Here is a 13728-nt window from a genome sequence, read left to right as displayed (position 1 = left end):
AATATGCCTTAGTAATACTTCATTTGATTTCATATTGTGAGATAGTTGTATCAGTTCAAATGTTTCCTTCTCAGAGATTTATTCATTTATGTCAGTGATGATGACTTTTCTTTAGAGTATCTGTTGTTTCATATTTCTTCTGTATTTTATCTTTTGCCTGTTTTGTACCTACACCGGTTATTGATTCCACTAGAAAGATATTTACTGTGTTGGTGAAACATGTTATTACACGATGTGGTGCATGGTAGGTTTGACATTATTGGTTTCACCTTGGACTGCAGCCTTGTTGAAACCAGGGGCATCACAGCTGATATCAGAGCTCTAGTTTCAGAATCCTTAGAATCATCCTGTATCGAGTCGTGGAGTTTGAATAGAGTTTCTTAGGATTCATGTATAGAGTCCGCTAAGAATTTCTAGTACGAGCGAGGACGTTATATACGCGTATTCAAAAATTACGGATATTTTTTTTGTGATATTAAAAGTATTTGCATGAATGATATATGATATGAACTCTCTATTTATATGAGATCCATATACGTTTTGTTTGAGGACTCATAAACCTTCTTTTATGTGCTCAGATGGCAGGACGCGGTAGACCTCGCACTCAGAGAGCTGGTCAGGCAGAGCCACAACAGGCTCCACCAGCACCGCAACATACTCCATCCGAGCCGCAACAGGCTCACCAATACCTGATAGATCTGATGGCTCCCATAGCCGCTAGGATGGCAGCTCTTGACAGGCTCACCAATACCTGATAGATCTGATGGCTCCCATAGCCGCTAGGATGGCAGCTCTTGAGGAGCTTGTGACGAGTCACATCACCCCACCATCACTAGTAGTTCTACCACCGGTTGTACCAGCTTTTCCAGTTACGGAGGGTTTACAGGGGAACACACCAGCACCTACCCCCACAGTTAGTTATGGATAGAGCAGCAGAGCAGGAGACTTGGCTCCGTCTGGTGGAGAGATACCAGAAGATGAGAGCACCAGAGCTTCAGGGATCATCAGATTCACTGACAGCGCATAAGTGGAAGGAGGATGTGAGCAACATTCTTGAGATACTGAATGTGACATCGGTTCAGAAGAAGAGGCTGACATCTTACAGTCTCAAGGGAGATGTAGGGAGATGGTATCAGTTGCAGTTCACTCCAGATCAGAGGATGACACTCACCTGGGAAGACTTCACTTATTTCTTTGATGAGTAGTTTATCTCTTCCGCGGCACGGGCCGGGAAAGAGCTTGAGTTATCCAGATTGACTCAAGGAGACATATCAGTAGCGGATTTTGAGAGCAGATTTATGAGCCTACTTCATTTCATGGGCATGTGGCAGACCGGAGAGTGCCAGGCTCAGATGTTTCTAGCAGGACTTCACCCTAGCCTTCGTCGATACCTCATTTCTAGGAGGTTTTATTCAGTTCAAGAGGTAGCGGATCCTGCCATCTCTCAGGAGAATGAGTCAGCCATGTTCCAGAAGGACAAGGAGGGAAACAGCAAGAAAAAGGGCAGAATAAGAGGTCTTTCTCGGGACCCCAGCAGCAGCAGCAAGACCCTCATAGGAGAGGGCCCAAGAATGAGCAGAGAGCGCCTCAGCAGCGCAAGTTCCAGGGCACTTGTTTTAAGTATTACAAGACTGGCCACAAAGCATCAGAGTGTCGCAGTGCACCAGCAGGAGCCCAACAAGGGAGACGGCAGAATCAGCAGCAGGGTAGATTCTAGGGCCGAGGTCAGGGTCAGTAGGCGAGACTTGAGGCACCACCAGCAGTTCCTATAATTGAGGGGTAGGTTCGTACAGTTCAGGAGGTCCTTCAGGGGCAGGTAGTCTAGTATACCCCACCTCCAGCAGCAGAGCAGCTTCCAGCCACGGGCAGAGTGTATGCAGTAGTTCCTCGCGATCATGGTGCGAGCAGGGCCGTAGTGGAGGGTACATTCTCCGTGAACTCCTTTCCAGCCCGTATTCTTTTCAATTCGGGAGCTTCTCACTCTTTTATATCTTATGCTTTTATGAGTAGACTTCAGCTCGTAGCTCAGCCTCTAGATTTTCCTTTATCAGTTTCCACCCCTCTAGGTGAGATGTCGCTCTTGAAGAGCATTTGTAGGAAGTGTATCATCAGTTTAGATGAGTCTAAGTTTGTTATCGACCTGATAGTGTTGAGCATGTCAAAGTTCGATGTTATTCTTGATATGGATTGGCTATCTTCCTACCACGTCAATATCGACTATTTTGCAAAAACAGTCAAGTTGCGAGCATCCGATGGGTCCGATTTAGTTGTGGCAACCTCTCAGGGGAACCAGTTTGCGGAGTCATTACTGGCGTACATCAAGGAGGTGATGCTTTGGGATCAGAGTGTGGATATATGCGAGACTAGAGTTGTTTCAGATTTTCAGGATGTCTTTCAGGACATACCTGGGTTACCTCCTGTGAGAGAGGTTGAGTTCTGTATTGAGTTATAGCTGGGCATAGCCCCGATATCCCGAGTACCCTATCACATGGCACCTGCTGAGATAAGGGAGCTACAGACCCAGTTGGATGAGTTGTTAGTTTACGGCTTTATTCGTCGGAGTCATTCTCCATGGGGAGCATCGGTCCTCTTCGTGAAGAAGAAGGATGGTAGTATGCGATTGTGTATCGACTACCGTGAGTTGAACAAGGTTATCCTTTGCCTCGAATTGATGACTTGTTCGATCAGCTGTAGGGAGCGTAGTATTTCTCGAAGATTGATCTTCATTCTGGTTATCATCAGTTACGGGTCCGGGAGATGGATATTCCCAAGACCGCCTTTCTGACTCGATATGGGTCCTTCGAGTTTTTGGTTATGCCATTTGGGTTGACCAATGCACCCGTGGTATTCATGAATTTGATGAACCGGGTCTTCCGTCCATTTTTGGACCAGTTCGTGATTGTGTTCATTGATGATATTCTTATCTATTCGAGATCGTAGTCGGAGCACGAGCAACATCTACGTTTGGCTTTGCAGACCTTGCGTGAACATCAGCTATATGCTAAGTTCAGCAAGTGTGAGTTTTGGATTTCTAAGGTCAGGTTTCTTGGCCATCTTGTCAGCAGAGAGGGCATAGCGGTAGACCCAGCTAAGGTTTTAGCAGTACTTGATTGGGAACCACCAAAAATGGTTACCGAGATTCGTAGCTTTTTAGGATTAGCCGGATATTACAGGAAGTTCATTCAGGACTTCTCGAAGATTGTGATGCCCCTTACATGCCTTACAAAGAAGGTTGTACAGTTTACTTAGAGCATGGAGTGTCAGAAGGCTTTTGATACCTTTAAGGCTAAGTTGACTACGGCGCCAGTTCTTACTATTCTGAGCAGTGACAGGACATTTGTTGTGTACACGAACGTGTTGTTAGCAGGTTTGGGAGGTATTCTGATGCAGACTCAGAAGGTAGTAGTATACATCTTATGACAGTTGAGAGTTCATGAGAAGAACTACCCCACTTATGATTTAGAGTTAGCAGCGGTTGTATTCGCGCTGAAGACGTGGAGACACTACTTATATGGAGTGCAGTTCAAGGTTTTCACGGACCATCAGAGTTTGAAGTACCTTTTCTCTCAGAAGGAACTTAATCAGAGGCAGCGGCAATGGATTAAGTTCATCAAGGACTATGAGTTCGCGATTCAGTATCATCCGGAGAAGGCGAACATCGTAGTAGATGCTTTGAGTAGGAAGCGTCAACATCAAGTTGCGACTTTGAGGTGCTCATTGTATAGAGATATTCTCACTCTTAGCCAGTTCGACTTTAGGCCAGAGTTTGGCGGGACCAGCGCATATTTGGGAGCTATATCAGTGCAGCCATCTTGGAGGGACAGAGTAGTCAGAGCTCACTTAGAGGACTCTTGGATTCAAATTTAGAAGGAGGAGATTTCCAAAGAGCCCAAGGATGATTGGACCATTAGAGAAGATAGAGGCCTTCGAATAAAGGGTCGCTTAGTTATGCCAACTAGTGTGATGCTGAAGAAGGAGTTGTTTGATGAAGCACATAGTACCCGATATACAATGCATCTAGGAACCACCAAGATGTACAAAAATTTGAGGAGACATTTCTGGTAGAGTGGTATACGTAGAGACATTACAGATTATGTGGCTAAGTGTTTCACCTATCAACAAGTGAAGACAGAGCACCAGAGAAGAGCAGGGACACTTCAGCATTTACCCATTCCAGAGTGGAAGTGGACGGACATTTCTATGGACTTCATTGTGGGGTTGCCGAAGTCGAAGAAGGGGAACAATTCAGTTTGGGTGATAGTGGATCGGTTGACGAAGTCGGCACATTTTATTCCAGTGAGGACCACTTATACCGCCGAGACATATGTGAGGATATTTATTCGGGAGATAGTTCGACTGCATGGAGTTCCAAACACGATTGTGTCAGATCGAGGATCAGTATTCACCTCGTAATTTTGGAGGAGTTTCTAGAATTCATTCGACAGCAAATTATTGCACAGTAGTGTATTTCACCCTCAGACCGATGGTCAGACAGAGAGAGTGAACCAGGTGTTGGAGGATATGCTACGGGCTTGTGTTATTGATTTCCAGGGCAGCTGGGAGGATCATATTCCGTTGATAGTTGGAGGATATGCTACGGGCTTGTGTTATTGATTTCCAGGGCAGCTGGGAGGATCATATTCCGTTGATAGAGTTCGCTTATAACAATAGTTATCAAGCGACGATTGGTATGACTCCGTATGAGGCACTATACGGGAGGCCTTATAGATCCCCTATATGTTGGGTAGAGCCGGAGGATAGCTTGTTACTTGGAACAGAGCTGGTGAGGCAGACTACCGAAAAGGTAGCATTAATTAGGGAGCGTATTCTTACAGCTCAGAGTCGACAGAAGAGCTACGCAGATCATAGACGGCGACCTTTAGAGTTTTAGGTGGGAGAGTATGTTATGCTGAAGATATCATCGATGAATGGTGTGCAGCGATTTGGCAGACAGGGAAAGCTTGCCCCGAGATTTATTGGCCCTTTTCGGATTGTTGAGCGTATTAGGGCTGTTTCTTATAGACTAGATCTTCCAGCATCGATGTCTAGTGTGTACGACGTATTTCACATCTCTATACTCAGAAAGCACCTTCATGATGAGGAGAGATAGCGAGTGTTGGATGCTCCGGAGATCGAGATTCAGGATGATTTGACTATGATTTAGATTCCAGTTTGTATACTTTCTAAAGAGGACAAGAAGCTTAGAAATAAAGTGATTCCTTTGGTGGAAGTCCAATGGAACCGGAGAGGATCTGAGGAGATTTCTTGGGAGTACGAGGAGGATATGTGTCGTGACTACCCACACCTGTTTGAGCAGGTAAATTGATTGAATTTTGTTTTCTTATGATTTATGATGATTTTGGGATAGTTATATTCATTTTTAACACTAGAATGGGGGTATTGTCACCTGATCCTTAATCATTTGAAAAAATATGGTATATATATGAGGGTTTCCTTGTTTGGATTATTTCACTCGATGTACTAATTTCAATTAGTTAAGGATTAAGGTGCGAATATTTGCATTCTAACTCGTTAATTTTAAATAGTACTATCTACAAATTTATGCTATGAGATGTCGTGATTTTCTCAGATTATTGATGTTTGAGATGCAATTTCGGAATTTCGAGGACGAAATTATTTTAAGGGGGAAAGAATGTAAAACCCTGTGAAATTTTATAAATGAGTTTTTATTATGAAATATATGTTTATATCATAGATGAATGGGATAACAAGTGTTTGGGGATCAAACAAGTATATTTTATATGAGAGAAACCAAGTGTCAAGACCAACACACACACAACACGCACAAACAGGAGAAAGCCTACGCGATCGACCGTGGCGGTCGACCGTCGCGCACGCAGTAGTGGCAGGAGGCCTCTGTCTTTTGCGCGGTCGATCGTGGTGGTCGACCGCTGGGAGTTTTGCCAGTTTTATTCTTTTCAGGTTAGTTTGGGATTTTTGGGTCAGGTTTGTGGGCTCATATATATTGTTTTAGTTCGTGAGAGCCTTTTTCTTCACCTGAGAAAACCCTAGCAGCCTCCTCCCTCTCTCTTGCAAACCCTAGCTCTTTCTTTGGATCTTTCTTGGAGAGTTTTGGAGAATTTTGGTGAGGTCCAGCGACGTTCAGCGTAGGAGGATCTTTTCCAGCGTCGTTTTTAGTTGTTCTTCACCCCTCAGGCGAGTTTCATCTCGCTCAACCCTACACCCCTGCTTTTAGATTTATTTTCTAATGTTTTCTTGCGATTGTGAGCCTAATATGCTATTTTCTTTGTATAAAGATAGATCTTATTATTTTATGATGCAGAAGAATAAGTTTTCAATTAATAAAGATCACACACGAATTTCTTAATGTAGATCTAGATCTGGAAATACTTCTAATAAGAGTTTTGTAAGAAAAATATTTGTTTTTGAAGGTTTCGACACGAAATATACATGTTTAAGTTTTGATTTGTTTTATCTATAGTGATGAGTCTGTAAATCACATGTTCTGGTTATGCTAAATCATTTATGAAGGTTTAATAATGCCTATAATTATCGCACGGAAGTTTTGGATCGAACCCACGTAGAACAGAAACCAAACTAGGGCTTCTGCTTTTACATGGTCGACCATGGCAGTTGACTGTAGCGGTTGACCACATGTCGTGCATAGAAGCAGTAAGCTTCTACTCCAGTCGCGGTCGACCGTGGCAGTCGACCGCTGGGAATTTTTGCTGTTTTGTCCTGTTGTGTTAGGTTTGTGTGGCTGGCATAATATCTGGGTTATTTGGGTTTGCTATACACTGAGAATTGTGTACATGAGTTGAGTACAGACATGAGTCTTAGTTTTATTCACCGGGACATGAGGGTGAACAGTTTAGATGTTGTTTCAGACATTATTTATAAGAGAGTCCTCATGTTGAACTATAATCATCAGAGTCCTTGTGTTGGACTATAAACTATTAAAGTCCTCGTGTTGTACTATAAGCTACTAAAGTCCTTGTGCCAGACTATAAACTATGAAAGTCCTCGTGTTGGACTTTAAGTAATACAGGTTGACATATTTTTGACATATGATAGATTATTGATGGTATGGTTGGAGATGGAGTTATTACTCCATGTAGTTGTTGGATTGGGCATTTAGCTATTTACAATATCAGCTTATGGGATTGTTGAGTTACCCACGCACATGTTGTAAATCCTAAATATCAAACTCCTATTTTATTTCAGAGTTTATGATTGAGTATATATATATATATATATATATATATATATTAACAGCTATTTTCATATCCCTCTAGACCTTCCCCTGAGGTTGGTTGAGATGTTACTCGCTATAGCGCTTTGACGCTCGTTGTTTCCCCCACTTTCAGGTAATGAGTCAGGTGCACGGAGAGCCGTAGCTTGATGGATTTGCTTTAGTCATTATTTATAGACAGTGTTAGTAGTTATGTCAGAACTCCACAGTAGATGTATTTTATTAAATATTTTGAGATATTATTTCTGGTTTTGAAAAAGGCGAATGTGCCTTAGTAATACTTCATTTGATTTCATATTGTGAGACAGTTGTATCAGTTCAGATGTTTTCTTCTTAGAGATTTATTCATTTATGTCAGTGATGATGACTTTTCTTCAGAGTATCTGTTGTTTCATATTTCTTCTGTATTTTTTCTTTTGCCTGTTTTGTACCTACACCGGTTATTGATTCCACTAGATAGATATTTACAGTTACGGTGAAACATGTTATTGCACGGTATGGTGCATGACAGGTTTGACATTCTTGGTTTCACATTGGACTACAGCCTTGTTGAAACCAGGGGCGTCACAAAGACTAATAAAAAGTTAATCAAATAGATTATCATTAAGACAGCCTTTTTGAATTAGTCTTGAAAAAGAAAGTAGTTATTGAGTATAGGGATATGACAAAAGAGTTGTTCATATGTGTATATTAATATCATCTAGTATCACAATAGCTAGTTAGGCATTTATTATTTTTTTCTAAATTAGATTGACATGTATATCTAAAAATTTGATTAAGAAAAAAAAAGAAGAGATAGTTTAAGCTCACGATTGAATTAACAATGAGCTCTTGATGGTTACTCAACTAACAACCTAAATAAAATTTAAGCAATATGTTATTACTAAGATTGTAGTCTTTCTTGAATCACTATATTGTTGATTAGTATAAAGAACGAATATTGGGAAAAGAATATGTTATTTTTATTTAATCCAATGAAAGAATACAATGGTCCTTATATAGAGAGAGGAGAGAGCTATACAAGGAAGTAATACTAATATACCATGATTCAAGGAATCATAACTATACCATATATATCTATACTATATATATCTATACCATACATTCTAATATCATATGTTCTAATACTTCCCCTCAAGTTGGCACACATATGTCAATCATGCCCAACTTGCTAATTAACTTGGCAAATATCTTCCTCGTTACTGCCTTGGTGAGTATGTCAGCTAGCTGATCTTCCGAGTGTACATGAAGGATGGAAATGACTTTCTCTTCTAACTTTTCTTTGATGAAGAATATGTCTACTTCTACATGCTTTGTCCTATCATGCTGAACTGGATTATGTGCAATATCGCATGTTGCTTTGTTATCACAGTATAGCATCATAGGTTCTTTTGGAGGGAAACCTAGATCTGTCAGTCATAATTTCAACCATAATAACTCTTGGATACCGATTTCCATTCCTCGATATTCTGCTTTTGCGCTTGATCAGGATACCACATTTTGCTTCTAACTCCTCCAAGTGACCAAGTTTCCCCCTACAAATGTGAAGTACCCTGATGTAGACCTTAGGTCATATATATTTCCTGCCCAATCAGCATCAGTATATCCTTCAACCTTTAGAAAGTTCTTATTTCTTTGAAACAATATTCCTTTTCCAGGGGCTGCTTTAAGATAGCTGATGATCTTCATAACTTCTTGCATATGCTTCTACCATGGATTATGCATGAACTGACTGGCGGTACTCAATGCATATGATATATCAGGCCTTGTATGTGCCAGATACATCAATTTTCCCACCAATCTCTGATATATCAGGCCTTGTATGTGCCAGATACATCAATTTTCCCACCAATCTCTGATAGCGCCCTTTATCAACGGGCACTTGGCCAGATACATCAATTTTCCCACCAATCTCTGATAGCGCCCTTTATCAACGGGCACTTGGTCTGTTTTAATTTCTAACTTCACTCCTTCCATTGGAATTTCTGATAGTTGACAAGCAGACATCCCAGTTTCATTTAGCAAATTTAGGGTATATTTCCTCTGAGATAGGAATATGCCTTTCGATAACCTAGACACCTCGATACCCAGAAAATACTTCAAGTCCCCAAGGTCTTTCATTTCGAACTCCTGAGATAGGTGCTTCTTCAATGCATGCTGTTCATGAGGGTCGTTTCCTGTGAGGACTATGTCATCGACATAGACGATAAGTGTCGTAATTTTCCCATGACTCTTCTTCAAAAACAAAGTATTATCATAATTACTTTGACTGTACTCGAACTTTCGCATTGATCTCGTGAATCTCCCAAACCAGGCTCTATGGGATTGCTTTAGTCCATACAAGGATTTTTTTAACTTGCAGACTTTATTTGTATGCTCAATCGGGATCTTATATCCAGGTGGGAACTCCATATACACCTCATCCTATAACTCTCCATGTAGGAAAGTGTTTTTTACATTGAATTGTTGTAGAGGCCAGTCCAAATTAGCAGCTAATGAGAGTAACACCTGCACGGTATTAATCTTTAGCACGGGTGCGAATGTCTCCAGATAATCAATCCCGTGTGTTTGTGTATAGCTTTTTTCAACTAATCTCGCTTTGAATCTTTCAATTGTTCCATCTGCTTTGAATTTCACAGTGTACACCCATTTGCATCCCACCCTCTTCTTTCCTGCTAGTAACTCGGTTAATTCCCTTGTGTTATTTTTTAATAATGACTTCATCTCCTCGTCCATTGCCGATTTCCATTTTGGATTACATACAGCTTCCTGCACATTGTTAGGAATAGATACATAGGATATTTGATTCACAAAAGATTTGTTAGATGCAGTTAACTGATCATAAGACACATAATTACTTATAGGATATTTAGCTTTACTTGTAAAGTCTGGATCATATATGGATTTGGGTACACCTCTATTTGCTCGGTTGGGAAGTTGTTTTCTAGGAATAGAAGATGATATCTAGAAGGACTCAGTTTCAGGGATATCTGAAGTGGCCTCAGGATTATTCGAGTCAGGCAGGGGCTGCACAACTTCATCCGGCATGGTTGTTGTTGTTGTTATATTATCAGGAACTGGCGTTACTTCGGTTTTCTCGGTTGCCTGTGTTGGGCTTGAAGTCAACATCGAAAGCACTTCTATTGAGCATATCTCTTCCTCACTGGTATTTCCAAATAACTAAACTTCCTTATAATGGTCCCCCTGAAGTTCAGCCCGTTCAATGTACATAGTATCTTCATGAAATGTCACATCCATAGTGACAAACATTTTCTATGTGGGGGGGTGATAACACCGGTAACCTTTTTGGGATGAGGCATACCCAACAAAAATACACTTGAGGGCGCGAGGTTCGAGCTTGTTCCGTTGCTCCTTTGGTAAGTGAACAAATGTAACACATCCGAACACCCGGGGAGGAAGATTTAGCACGGTAGGAGCTTCGGCAAGTTTAGGTAAGACGTTGAAGGGTGTCTGCAAGTCAAGAGTGGCGGAGGGGATCCGATTCACCAAATAAACTGCCGAGGAGAGGGCTTCACACCAATAAGATGCAGGTGTCTTTGCCCCGATTAGTGATGCCCGAACGACTTCTAACAAATGGCGATTTTTTCGTTCGGCAACCCTATTTTGTTGAGGAGCATATGTGCAGGTAGTCTGATGAACAATGCCGTGAAGTTTGAAATATGTCTGTAACTCGGTACCCATATATTCTCCTCCATTATCACTGTGAAGGACTCGAATGGTAGCGTTATACTGTGTACTGATCTGTTTATGAAATTTCTAAAACAAACTACTAACTTCACCCTTGGACTTCATAGGATACACCCATGTCATTCGAGTGCAATTATCAATAAATGTAACAAACCACCGTATGCCACTTAAAGATGAAACGGGAGAGGGACCCCATACATCAGAATGAATAATCATAAACGGAACTAAATTTTTATTAATTGAAGGTTTAAAGGAAGTTCGATGACTTTTAGACAGTTCACAAATCTCACAATGAAAAATGGAACAATCAACTTTATTACATAAACGGGAAAAAACTTTCTTTAAGTATCCAAACGATACATGAACTAATCGTTGATGTCATAGCCAAAGATCATCTGTAATCTTCTTCCTAGGGGTACTAGCGTTCAGAGCTATGTTTTTTAATTCCGGTTCCAAGTAGTACAACTGTCCACGCCTAACGTCATAACCAATCGTCCTCTTCATCTGTATATCCTTAAAAATACAATGAGAAGGCCAGAAGATAACAACACAATGTAAAACCTTAGTTATTTGAGAAATAGATAATAGGTTATACTCTAAAGATGGTACTACTAGGACAGAATTAAGATTCATGGTGTTTGATAGATTAACGGGTCCTTTTCCCGTAACGGGAATCAGAGCACCGTTAGCTGTGGAAACAAAAGTCTGAGATGATGGTGTAATAGTAGTAATCATTTTTGAATTAGATGTCATATGATCAGTGGCACCAGAATCAATCACCCATGTATTATTCAAAACAGAGACAAAATGTAAAGCTTTACCAGGTATATTTGTGGTGGTGAGTAATCCTGAGGCCTATTTGTGCCCTGCCTATCTGTGCGTTTGATTTATCTGGCGGTAGTGAGTATCCTTCCACCAATTATTTGGATGGATTTTCACAGCATCCCTTTTTTCGAGTGTCCTACCCCATAGATAGAACATGGAGGATATTTTTGGAAGATGAACCGCCGAGGATTTGATGTAAGATGCATTTGTCCTTTCCCAGATCCGATTATTTTCCACAAGTTCGCCAATTGGGGATACGGACTATTTATAGCGGTAGTGATCTTCTCAGCTTGTCATTGTCTGTTCTCGGAAGAGCTGTTCTCGTCGAACCAGCGGCATAGACCTCTTCTAATTTCAGAATGCGATCTTTTCACAAAAATTCTACACCCGAATTTTGTTCAAGATCATTATCCAATCTGGCCAAGGAAAAAGGTTGGTAAGTCTCGCTCCTCCATTTGACTCGCTTTTTCTGCGAGTGCTTTTTTTTTTTGGTTCTTTCCTTCTTCTCACCTGCATGATTGAAAATGTTATAAGTTAAATTTATGCCGATCCAATTGCCTAAAAAAATAAAATAAAATAAAATAAAATAAAATAAGATAAATAAAATGGATGAAAACTTGGGTTGCCTCCCAAGAAGCGCTCGTTTATGGTCATGAGCTCGACCCCTTTTGCGCTCAATTCTCCGACGAAGGGGGATCGGAAAGGGTATAAGTGATCCCTTTCTCATTTTGTTCACCTACAATGTAGTGCTTCAATCGTTGCCCATTCACCTTGAAAGATCCCGTTGTTTCACTCCAAACTTCAACAACTCCACTAGGAAAAACCTCGCGGATTTGAAACGGTCCGGACCACCTAGACTTGAGCTTGCCCGGAAAAAGCTTCAAACGAGAGTTGAAAAGTAGCACCATATCTCCTTGATTAAACTCTCTTCGAAGAATATTCTTATCGTGCCATCGTTTAGTCTTTTCTTTATAAATGCGAGCATTCTCATAGGAATCTAATCGTAGCTCATCTAGCTCATGAAGTTGAAGCTTTCTTTTCTCACCTGCGGTCTTCATATCAAAATTTAGGAGTTTGATAGCCCAATATGCCTTGTGCTCTAACTCAACTGGGAGATGACACGATTTGTCATATACCAATTTGAACGGTGTCATACCTATGGGTGTTTTGTAGGCAGTTCGATAGGCCCATAAGGCATCCGTAAGTTTCATAGACCAGTCCTTTCTCGAACGATTAACTGTTTTCTCCAAGATACTCTTGATTTCACGATTCGAAACCTCCACTTGACCACTAGTTTGAGGATGATATGGCGTGGCAACCTTATGGGTGACCCTATATTGTCTTAAGAGAGCTTCGAATTTTCTTTCAATGAAGTGTGAACCTCCATCACTGATCACCGTTCGTGGCACCCCAAATCTTAGAAAAATAACGTTTTTGAATAGTTTCACAACAACTTTAGCATCGTTGGTGGGGGATGCTATCGCTTCTACCCACTTGGAGACGTCCCCCCCCGCCACTAAAATGAACTTGTTGTTACACGACGACGGAAATGGTCCCATGAAATCTATTCCCCACACATTAAAGACCTCAATTTCCAAGATGGAGTGTAAAGGCATCTCATGTCGCTTCGAAATGTTCCCGGTCCTCTGACAACTATCACAAGATATCACAAATTGTCTTGCATCCCGGAAAAGACTCGGCCAATAGAAACCTGATTGTAAAACTTTTGCAGCTGTCTTTGAAGTGCTTGCATGTCCCCCGTAGGAAGATGAGTGGCAATGATGGAGAATACTGGAAACCTCATCTTCAGGAATACACCTTCTGAACATCCCATCAACACACCGTTTGTATAGAAACGGTTCATCCCAAAAATAATACTTCAAGTCAGTAAAGAACTTCTTCTTCTGTTGATAGCTCAGATCCGGAGGTAAGACTCCACACACTATGTAGTTGACGAAGTC

Source organism: Asparagus officinalis, chromosome 3, assembly GCF_001876935.1.
Source record: "Asparagus officinalis chromosome 3, Aspof.V1, whole genome shotgun sequence".
Lineage (NCBI taxonomy): Eukaryota > Viridiplantae > Streptophyta > Magnoliopsida > Asparagales > Asparagaceae > Asparagus > Asparagus officinalis.
The sequence above is the reverse complement of the archived record's forward strand: the minus strand, read 5'-3'. Positions refer to the sequence as shown.